Source organism: Anoplophora glabripennis, unplaced genomic scaffold (genome assembly GCF_000390285.2).
Source record: "Anoplophora glabripennis isolate ALB-LARVAE unplaced genomic scaffold, Agla_2.0 scaffold110, whole genome shotgun sequence".
NCBI classification, from domain to species: domain Eukaryota; kingdom Metazoa; phylum Arthropoda; class Insecta; order Coleoptera; family Cerambycidae; genus Anoplophora; species Anoplophora glabripennis.
Window position 1 is genome coordinate 475238 of NW_019416295.1, and position 9846 is coordinate 485083.

The 9846-nt window shown below is 31.4% G+C and overlaps 1 long non-coding RNA gene across 1 annotated transcript; it reads right to left on the minus strand.

The window, feature by feature from the left end:
• Positions 1 to 5142: 5142 nt before the first annotated feature.
• LOC108903700 lies at positions 5143 to 8934 on the minus strand. Its single transcript, XR_001964211.1, has 2 exons — positions 8874 to 8934; positions 5143 to 5539 (listed from the first exon to the last, which is right to left on the minus strand). It is a non-coding gene; the product is annotated as an uncharacterized LOC108903700 (long non-coding RNA).
• Positions 8935 to 9846: the final 912 nt, after the last annotated feature.

Here is a 9846-nt window from a genome sequence, read left to right on the forward strand (position 1 = left end):
CAAAATACTTCAACATGAAATCAAGAGTGGGATGCATTGTACATGGTACATGGTTATTTTGCTGAAAATTTACCAAGCAATATCGGAAACAGAACTGTTTCACTTCAACAGGGCTATTTTTCACGAAATTTTACTCGTTAGAGGTGCATTTCAATAATTATGTTGGCATCATTTGAAGAAGATTAAAATAAATTTACTTTTAATCATTCAATTCAATCATGACAATTTGGTTAACGATTCTTACAATTTCATCTAGAAGTAAGCACAATCATTTAAAATGTTTGCATATCCACAAAGTAAGAGTCACGATTGAAGGACGCCTATTCCTTTGTTTATCATGAACGTTCGTTCTGCCAGTTTTATACTCACGACACCACTTGTACACATTACTGCGATTCATCACACCATCCCTATAAACATTTTCGATTTCGTAAAAAAATCTGGAGCGGTGCCTTTCCCTTTGCAAGAAGAAACAGGATTACGCTCCTCACCTTGCAGTTGGGGGGATTCAGAATAGCGGCACTCATTTCAACATGCCACAACAACAATAGTTCGCAACTGATAGACAAATGAGCGCGCCTCTGCTCCCAACACCTTGGCCTTGGTTGCAGTGTTGCCAACTTTGTTGAAAACAAACCACAATAGTCTTACTTTGTGGATATGTCCCGTACTTTCGTTGATGGTGTGTCTAAAACAATTCACAATATTTTCTAAGTAGTACCAACAGAACCTTGCAAAATAAAATACCACAAAAATATTGGCTTGGTTAAAATACAAATAGGATTTGTTTATTTTACAGTTTTTGCAGGTATTCTAATAATCAGAACTACAATTTGGGAACCCATATTTCTAAATTTCCTTTCACTCTCCAAGTACCTAATATTTTTCCTTTTGTAGACGATATATCTGTGCTGACGATTTCAAATGATCAGTTTATTTTAAAAAGAGACGGTTTTTGAATATTATGGCAACCTTATAACTATTTTTATAATAATTGCACAAAATAAAGCTAAAAGTTAAGGCATTTAAAGGTACAGTTAAGTTCACTATTGTATTTATTTTGTTTGATAACCACCTTAAGTATAACTATTACGATATTAAAGATGTGTATATGATTAAGCATTCACATTCACTTTTATAACTTAGTTACAATATTTTTTATGTTACGTTGAAAGATTTAATACTCTACTTGTAAATATTTCATTTGTAATAATTTTTTTAAACGATGCTGCTGTAACATATTGATTAGTGATAATCATTATTGTGGTGTAATGTTAAGATTTATTTGTATATTATTGTAATATTGAGACAAAATTATATTTTAAAATTATTTTGTAAAAGGTGTTTTATTTATTCTTTGTTTTGGTAGTTACGAGAGAAAACCCCTGAATTTTGAAAAAAATTGAATATTTCCCACAATATGTTCATCTCCCTCTTCTGCACATTCAAGGTTTTTACAAATAAAAAAAATTTTTTACAGTTGCCATTTTGTTTGTAGAATCATTCCTCGATACAGGGTGATTCAGTCATAATGTCTTAATTTTAACTACATATTTGGAAGGCCTAATAAAGACAGAAAATCGGAAAAAAAAATTTGACTCGACCTTTTATAAAAATAACTTAACTCCCGTTAATTCGCCACTCGACTTAGAGCGTTCGAAGTTCGAAGCAAAATAACTAATTATTTAACCAGTCATCTAGAATTCTGAAATTGGTTTCAAAATCAAAGTGCAGCAGATCCTAAAACTTTAATAGAAAGCTATGGACGAATGATTGTAAATAGGTAGGTACCATACTCATTGAATAGCAATAAGTCGCACGATAAGGTAGGTATATGTACTACAAACTAAATAATTAATTGAATGTATATGTACTACTAAAAACTTATATTCAGTTATAAAACGTAGTGAATACATTAACAATCTTAAAAATACTAAATAACCTAACATTTGAAAACAATATACATTTGTTTTGACAAATAAATGATACTTGTTAATATTTAAAATGCAAAAAAATTTCTTATTCATTCAAGTGTTTGGCTAAAAAGCTTCATTCATTGTTGCTCACTACAGATTGAAAACGTATTAAAAGCTAGGTTAATGACCGAATGTTTATGTGTAGGTCAAAATTCACTCTCGATAAAGCTTGTAGGTCAGCTGGTAACTCTTTTCATTAGCTTGATGTCAAGTAGATTTTTGGTGCCTGTAAAGGACATAGGTAACACTACATTATGGTATACCAACAAATTAAAACATTTAATACTAGGTGTTTCATTTTTGCTGTTACATTTTGATAACTTCAAACAGCTATAACTTTGTTAACTTAAATGGAACACCCTATATTTTTTTACTCTATCATATACATATGAATAATCATTGTTAGGTTTGCCGTTACTAGTTTTAGAGAATTTTCTATTTTTTGGTTAGTTTTTTTTCTCGTATCAGACCTGCTGTCAAATTGGCCATAACCAGAACACTCCCAAAATCAATTGAAATAGCATAACATTTGTCAAGTTAGTTGTCAAATTATTATTGGGTCTGAATATTTTCTGCCGAAAATTTAAATAAAAACGCCTTGGGATCATTTAAATTATACTAATGAGGATTATTTTAATTTGTTTGTTATTTATGGAAAATGTGACAAAGTAATTTCAAGAACATGTAGAGAATCTGCTGTTTTTTGCACAAATAATAAACAAATTAAAATAATCCTAATATAGGTATAATTTAAACGATCCCCAAGTATTTTTATTTAAATTTTCGGCAAAAACTATTACAGATATAATAATAATTCGACAACTAACTTACCAAATGTCAAGTTATTTTAATTGTTTTGGAGTGTTTCTGGTCATGGGCAATTTGACAACAGGTCTGATACGAGAAAAACATTGTCCAAAAAATAGAGAATTGCAAATATCTTTAAAAGTAGTAACGGCAACCCTAACAAGCTTATATGACTTGAAAGGAAATTTCAATCTGCATATGGCAGAGTAAAAATATACAGGGTGTTCCATTTAAGTTAACAAAGTTATAGCTGTTTGAAATTATCAAATTCTAACAGTAAAAACGAAACACCTAGTATTAAATGTTTTAATTTGTTGATATATCGTAATGATATCACACTCCTGAAAAGAGTTACTAGCATCTCCGCGGCCCCTTGCATTTGTCAAATTTTTTCTTTAGAAATTAATATCACAAAATCTATAACTCCTAGGTATAGGGAATATTTAATAAAGTGACCCTCGAATGTCACGTAGAATCCGAAAATGCAATAATATATAGGGTGTCCCATTTAAAATAACGCAGTTGGTGTCGACTTCCTGTATAACCGGAAGCGCTGGAGAGTTGTAGATATTTTAGTTGTGGTCTCCCTAGGAACGTTGCTATGTTGCTAAATTTTCAAATATTTCGGAGCAGTAATTTCCTAGATATCGATCGACGCAGTTCCTGATGGGACACCCTGTAACTATAAATATGATATTAGAAATATAGAAAAGTTTTAATTCAATTTTTGCCACTTATGTATAATGTTAAAATTTGAAATACTGCATGTTAATGCATATACAGGATGAGAAAAGTATCACAGCAATTTGTTATAAAAGTGAATTTTTAAGATATTATTTTTGAAATAGTTTTTATTAAATTGGCAAAAAAAGAGTAAAGAGACTAATCTATAGTAGGTCTTTTTACCCTTTCCAATTATGAGTAGAAAGAAAAGACAAAATGAAAAGTCATCTACAGTTACCAGGTTTGAATCCTCTGGAATTTTTGTATATGACATTCGGATTCCTGAAAGTAAACAGGATATGGGTATTAATAAACGGTGTAATTAAAGCACAGTTTAGCACAGCAAATATTTTTAATTTTCAATTAGTAATGATTTTCAAAAAAACAATACAGGGCAAGTTTTTTGTCACATTATCTCATTTTCTGTTAATATCTGCAAAGGTAGGCATTGAGAAATGGTATATTGGCGATTAAATATTATGTTTTGCGGTGCGCAATTTTTTTGTGACACAGAAAGAAAAAACCACAAAATAATAAGCGGTTTTATATAAACTACTCAACCGGCTGAGCACTTCAAAATTATTATAATAAGGCAAGTGTAGACTGAAGGTCCTATTACAAATATTTTATCTACTATTAAACTAATTAATATTTTTTTGAAGCCATAGTGTAATTTGGTTTTACTACTTTTTTTTAATAAGAAATCAAATTTGACATTGTCTTGAGTAGGTACGTAACACCTACTACTAATAATACTCAACAAATATGTGGCCAATAATTTTCCACAAATTTCAAAAATTCAAGTTATATGAAGCAACTAAAAAATAATTTTGGAAACATGGGCGAAAATTGTATTTTCGTGCCACACCTTATACTTCTTGTGGAGGGTAGTTTGGTTTCCTCGGACATGAATCTCTACTCTGGCCCGGATTGGCCCTGTGTAGAATGGTTGGAGACACTTTCGTGGTTCCAGTTGAAAGGATGAGTGAAAATATGGAATCTGTTCGGAATTTGAAATGACATTTAAAGATACTTCATATGATAAATGCTTTGTAGGTTATATCTCAGTACAACAGAAAAAAATTCAAAATGAGTAGTTTCTTTCTCAAAATAGAATAAATGATATATTTTGAAAAATGATTTGTGTTTATGTATTCAGTGATTATTTTATTGCTTACTTATATTTAAAGATAGGTAGTAGACTATCAAACTTACCTTTTTTGACTTTTGCTTTTATATCTTCTAATCATATGATGGTTAGAAAGAAGAGGCAAAGCGAAGTAAATGTCACCTATATAGTACCTAATAGATCTTACACCGAAGGACATTTTTTTTATGAAGCTGTTGCAGCGATTATTTGACAAAGAATTGCATCTAAATTGAGCCTAAAAAGATATTTTAAAAATACAAAATTGAAAAAGAACTATTTCACTATCAATTTTGTCTAATGTGGTTTCAAAACTTTTACATTTGAAAATTGGATATATTTTGTTGCCTGATGTAAATACAAACAATAAATAAATTTCCTGTAAAACTTAAATAATAAATAAGTGTTAATTTACCCTTTGTTTTTATATATGAAGCCTTCACCAAATTTTATTCAAATTTTAAAAATAATAAAAATAGAAACATCAAGTACTTTTAATATATTTATTCTTTCATTGTGAGAACATTGTAGCAAAATACATATTTATTTTCAGTTATAGTCGTCATACAAGGGCCGTAGGTTGAGAGAAGTAGAGTAGGTCGTTATGGCTTTGCCCTGACTAGCAAGATATTTACCCCATCGGGAAGATAAATGTCCTGACAGGAAAATCAGTCACCCCTTCTGCAATTTTCTAACTACAGCCCTGCCTCCTACTAGCACTAAATTAATGTGTATATTTTGATTAGTAAATGATGGTGGGAAATCATTGCAACCATCCATCTACTGGACATCTATCACCTTTTTTCTTGGGTATACATTTTGCATAGGTCATATGAAAAACTGTGGCAAAAACTAAAGCCACTGTCATCAGCTTCACGAAAGTGATCTGTAAACAGAAATGAAATATCATTTTCTTATTTTATTCCATACAAGAGATAGAGTATAAGTATCCAGACACAAAAAAATATTTATTATACAAGGTGTCCCATAAGCACATGATCAAAAAGGTACTGCGATATTCTTTGGCTCAAAAGAAGACGATTTGACCTAACTTCCATTAATAAAAAATGTCAAATGTCAAAGTTCTTGAAAAAAAATATGTTTTTTTTGTAATACCTGGAGAATGTTACGATGGATTTTTAATGAAACTTGCTGTGGACTTGTTCCTAAGTAAAATTCATGTTTTGATGAAGCAACCGCGTCCATCTGCCTTGGGTAGTGGTAAATTCTTAAGTGTCTTGGTACAAGAATTATCAGAACTTTTTATTTGGTCGCTGGAATTAATTCATTTTATTTTTATTGATGCATTAGTCCTTTTTCGAGATTTTCCTGCTTTTGGTAAAACCTTGTAGCATTTATAGTTTTTACGCAAAAAATAGTTTTCTGTTTCGTTGCGATTTAACAATTTTAAAAGTATCGCAGTAAATCTGCCCTTTTACAAGAAGCAGCTTTCTGTAATAATAATTGCCAATTCTTTTACCTAGGATATCAATATTGAAAGTAAAATGGTCGCAATTTTAAAGTCTGTCGCAATGCGACGGATTGAATATCATTTAACTTCATTAGATTTATTTTTTATTAACACTCAAAAAATGTAAAGACGTACTTAGGAAAGACAATTCTTTTTATTGTAACTGGATAATAGTTGCATAGATACGATAGATGATGATGGAATTACAAGACATGTTCGATATGCCCCCCATTTTCCTGGATGTATAGCTGGATCCTTCGATTCAAATTGAATTGAGCCATCCTCAACATTTTTGGAACTTTCCGTATTACGTCCGCCTCGTTTTGAATCGTACGCAATAAATCTTCCTGGGATACCACAGGAGTAGCGTAAAATTTATTCTTCAAGGCTCCCTATAGAAAAAAATCTGACAACGTTAAGTCGGGGGACCTGGGGCGCAATTCGACATGAACATCTCTCCCTCTTCTTCCGATCCACTTGTGTGGAAAAGTATTATTTAAATGTGCAGTTACATTTGCACTAAACTGCGGAGGAGCACCATCGTGTATGAACCACATCTGAGCACGAAAATCGAGAGGGACATCTTCCATTAGAACCGGAAAAGTTTACATCATAAAATTCAAATAATTTTCGCTATTCAAGCGGCGTGGCATGACATAGGACCCAGAAGGATGTTACCGATGATCCCGGCCCAAACATTTATTGGAAATTCCACCTGGAAGAGGTTAATACGGCTCGCATGAGGGATTTCTTCTGCGTAATGGTGAATAAAATTGGAAATTGGTGAAATTTGGATCGCGTGCCGACGCTCCTTAAATAAAGGAGCGAAATTGAAGTCTTCTCTCAAAATGGCATGGCAAAAGCTCCTGAATAGACGTCGCATGATAAGGATGGAGAAGCTGCTGTCTTATTATGCGATTAATTGTACTTTTTGGTACGCCAAATAACACTGTCAGACGGTGAGTACTGACATTTGGATCTTCAGCGACCCTATTTAAAACGTCTCCCTCAACGGTTGCATTTCATACTTGAGGACGACCCACACAGTCAACGGCTCGAACACCAAATTGCCCAGTCTCCCGCAAACTCTTTTCAATCCATGTAAATCGGTAATCTGGAACCCGTCGATTTGGGTATCGTGCCGCATAGACGCGTACAAAACCCTAAGACTGATCAGTCGGTCATCTCTTCATTAGAAAACGCCATTCGGAACGAATTGATTGACAATTCATTTATTATAAATTGACATCATCGCTTACTACGATAGTAGTAATAATACTGAGTAGATGTTGTACTTGAGTAGTAGTGATAATGATTGTCTAAAATTGAAAAAAAATTTTTGCGTAAAAACTATGAATGCTACAAGATTTTACCAAGTGTACGAAAATCTCGAAAAAGGACTGATGCATCAATAAAAATAAAATGAATTAATTCCAGCAACCAAATAAAAAGTTCTGATAATTCTTGTACCAAGACACTCAAGAATTTACCACTAGCCCAAGGCAGATGGACGCGGTTGCTTCATCAGAACATGAGTTTTACTTAGGAGCAAGTCCACAGCAAGTTTCATTAAAATCCATCGTAACATTCTCCAGATATTACAAAAAACATTTTTTTTTTTTTCAAGAACTTTGACAGTCAATAGCAGTGGAACCAGACATTTTTTCTTAATGAAAATTAGGTCAAATCGTCTTTTGAGCCAAATAATGTCGCAGAACCTTTTTCATCATGTGCTTATGGGACACCCTGTATATTATATTTTACCAAATTCATTACAAATAAAGACTTATTAGATAGATAGACATTCTACATAGACAGTGTCAATCTAATATGAAAAGAAAAATCTTTTAGAAAAATGGCCGGCCCGCGAAAATTAAACTGGTAATATTTTGGTAATGAAGCATATGGGACCTATACCTTTTTTTAGGGGATGATTTCTACACTCACATAGTGAATTTTCATGGCAACATAATTTGGAATGAAATTATCGAAATAAATTAAAATGGGGACGGCCGACCTTGAAAACTGAAAAACGATTGCATACATAATCGCAAAATGTTTTTTAAATACAATCATGTTTTTTTTATTTTCTGCAAAATAGATTTTTTTTATAGTGCAATACATTTAAATTTGAATTTGATATTTTTCATTTTTTAAAATGCTGTAATTTAAAAAAAAATTTGTGAAAAATAGGAGAACTCCTGCTCATACCTCTCAGTTGATCATGAAAAAAAAAAGCATTTTGTAAGTACATGTGCAATCCTTTTCGAGATCTCAGGGCCTGTTACTCCTATTTTAATTTTGTTTTTAACGAATTTCGCCATAATTTTTTTTGTTACGAAAGTTCTCCATGTGGACACAATCCCCTAAAAAGTGGCATGGGTCCCATTCGATCTTCATTATCAAAACATGACCACTTTATAATTTTGGCGACACGAAATCCTTTTTTTTTTTGTAGGTTTCAGTATCTACAACAGATTTAATATGCCATTTATTATTAGAAAACTACTAACTACTAACTAATTAGACTAATTAGAATTAACTACTAACTCTTGGATAAAACTGATCATTTCGTACTTGCCTATGTTGTCATTATCTTTCTTTTTTTTTCAAAAATATATGTTTAACCCATTTTCATTACTTGCTATTTTATAAAGCATTGGACACTGAGATAGAAAAAGTTTAACAGTTACATTTGGAATAATATGGGAACATCAATACATGAAGTCAAATAATATGCAATACTTACAAGTTTCATTTTTTTACACCACTAATCACAACACTGAAAAGAAGAATGAATAAAATTTGTTCTTTGTAAATAAATTTATTGTAAATTTCAAGGTAAACAACTATATTTATGCATGTAGGTACTCGTATGCCAATATAATATTAAATCTGTAGAAACTGACAATGAATATTTTCCAAGTAATGTCGCTGAAGACGGAATCAGGATTGGAAATGGAAAATTAATTATTATAGTGGGCCAGTTAAATAGTGAATACAAATGTATAGTGATACAAAATTTATACTTCTTATAATTTTTTTAAATATAAGAAAGCGTCAATTATATCCTAACGCTAAAAGTCCTGAGCCAAGGGGGCTACAGGGCATATATAGATAGGAATAAAAACAAAGGTAAAATCTAAATATTCTTGAAAATTAGAAAAGGTATAATAAATATTATATTTTAAGGAAACGCAAAATATGTCTAAAAGGCACAAAGGAGAAAAAAAATCATAAAAATTGGGAAATATTCGTAAAATAGAATAGAAGGCATACCAACTGACAACAAGGAATATAAAAACTCCGGGGTAATATTAGACTTTTCTTACCGATTCTGATTCTGGTTTCAGGCATACGTCAAAATATCATATTCATGTTTGACTGTCCAAAACACATGATTTATAAAGTTTGCCTAGACAATGATAAGAGATGGAAAAAGTCAGTTAAATTAAAAACTATTGTAATGCAAAATCCTATCAGTTCTGTCTAATCTGTAATCTGTCTATCTGTACTAACAAATATGGTAAATCAGGCAATAGTTTAATAAATTATGTAACGCATACAATTATTTATTAGTATTACCTCAACAGTTAATAATTGCAGGTGTTATCCACCGAGTAAAAGATGAGAAAAATATATTTCCGAAAGGAATCGAAAAATGAAATAAATGTTATTATTAGTCACTCTAAAATGTATAATTTTTAATTGAATTACTTGGA